The sequence below is a fragment of the Camelus ferus genome, unplaced genomic scaffold (genome assembly GCF_009834535.1).
Source record: "Camelus ferus isolate YT-003-E unplaced genomic scaffold, BCGSAC_Cfer_1.0 contig298, whole genome shotgun sequence".
NCBI classification, from domain to species: domain Eukaryota; kingdom Metazoa; phylum Chordata; class Mammalia; order Artiodactyla; family Camelidae; genus Camelus; species Camelus ferus.
The window spans coordinates 1234180-1236329 of NW_022588414.1; positions in this window are offsets into that span (position 1 = coordinate 1234180).

Consider the following 2150-nt stretch of genomic DNA (forward strand, 5'->3'; position numbering starts at 1 on the left):
CTCTTTTCGAGGCCACTGACGCCTCTCCGCCCCCTTCCGGCCACTAGCCTCCCCTAGCTCTCCCGGCCACTGGGACCTGGCGTGCACTCCTGCAGTGCACTGAGAGCAGCATTTGGCCTGAAATTCGGAAACCGACTTAAAAATTAAAGTGTCGGGGTTTTCTTGGGCATGAGCACCTGTCCTCCTTGCTCAGCCCTGCAATAAACCTTTCTGTGCTCCAAGAAAAAAAAAAATTAAAGTGTCTTTCAACCCCAAGTCGCAAACCAACGTTCATCTTCAGCTTTTGAACATGTTGGTTGTGCTTCCGTGCCCTGCTTTGCTGAACTGTACACACACTATCCGCAGCTCGATTTCTCGAAAGGAAAGGTCTGAAAAGTGCCAGCGCCCGGGGTAGCAGGCACCCATGCTCTCCTGTCCTCAGAAAGCGCAGCATCAGTTTTTTAGCTACTATTGATGTTTGAACAATTCAATTCTTTTAAAGTGGGCCCAGTTTAAGAAGCACTCTTGTTTCTCAGGGACCAGTTCAAAGTTATATTAGACTAAGGTTTCAAAATCTGGGTGGAAAATATTATCCAGAATATTTAGAGAAACTACACAAAATTCTTACTTTTGTTTGCCACTCTCATTTTTTAAGTTGGCACATTTTCTTTACCCTTCCTTCCTTCCTTTTCTCTCCTTCCCTTCCTTCCTTTCTTCTTTTCAGTATGTAACGACTGAAGCTAATTTTTTGGACATTTTAATGGTCAATTCAGGCAGGCACCTGAGAAGTAGTACCTCAGAAGAGGGCTGTTTTGTGCATAAAATATACTCTCCCAAATGTCCTCATCAAACAAGTAATATTTATCCTGACTTAAAAAACATTAAGTACGGCCTTATTTTTTGAGATTCTTCCTATCCTTTGTTTTCCAGCAGACTCGCCCCTCCGCGTCAAAGTTATCAGGGGCCCTTGTTTCTGCTTCGACATCACAACGTCTAAATGTAATAAAATGGGGCTAGAGCAGAATTCACTTGCATGGAAGAAGAAAAATGGTAGTATTTCCTGAGACATTAGTATTTTCCTAGATAAAGTCTCCTTTCCAGTGGTAAAGAGTGAACATCTGAGATATTTAAGTGACCATCTTCAGATTTTGCACTTTTTTTTTCCGGTTTGGGGGAGGAAGGTAATAAGCTTTATTGATCTTTGACGGAGGTACTGGGGATTGAACCCAGGGCCTATCTGCATACTAAGCATGCACGCTACCACTGAGCTATGCCCTCTTCCCCCGGGTTTTGCCTCTTGATTAGAAATATATCCTTCATCCAGACGTTGGCCATTGTGTAAAATCTGCACCTGTATGCTGTGTACAATTGTGTATATGTGATATGCAAGAGTGTAAAAGTGCGTGTGTGGGTCCATAGCAGCCTGTTGTTGTTTTCTAAAGTATGTTATGAGGGGCGATGTGGGAGACAGAGTACATTCTAATTTTGATAAGATGTTGAGGCAGCAACGCGCACAAAGGAGTTACCAGAAGGCAAGATAGAGGTCTGTGCCCGAAGCAGAGGTCGCGGCCGCTGTGCTGAAACTAGTTCCGCGGTTTGCACGGTAATTCCGCTGGGCGTTCACTCGTTCTTTTACAATCCAAGGGTTCAGTTTCCCTAGTCAAGACTTTGCCTATCGTTGAGATAGGTCGGGCGGCCCTCACAGGCCCCATCCTCTGCGTTCCGGGCGCGCGCATCGCGCGGGACTCCGCACGCACGGGCGTGTACGTTCTCAGTTCCTCCACGGCGGGCACACCTTGCCCCTGGGACTTGCATGCAAAGAGTGGCGTCCAGGGTGGCTGAGGGCGGGACGCAAAGGGGCGGGATCCAGGGGGGCAGTCCCAGAGTGGGAAGAGACTCCCAAGGGCACGATGTCGCGGTCACTCTGGGGTGTTTGCCTTCCTAGTTGGGGGCTGGGAGGAGGAGGAAGATGTTTATAGATGGGCTCCGGTTTCTTCCCGCTTTAGGATCGCGTTCCAGGACCGTGTAGACAGCCCCCGAGGGCCAGAGGGCTACAGTTTGAGGCACCCGCGCAAGAAGGCGGCAGCCTAGCCGCTCTTAGGAATCCTGTTTGGTGTTGGTGGGTAGCGTGTGCCCGTCTTTTTCCCTTCTGGGGCTTTTCCCTTTACATT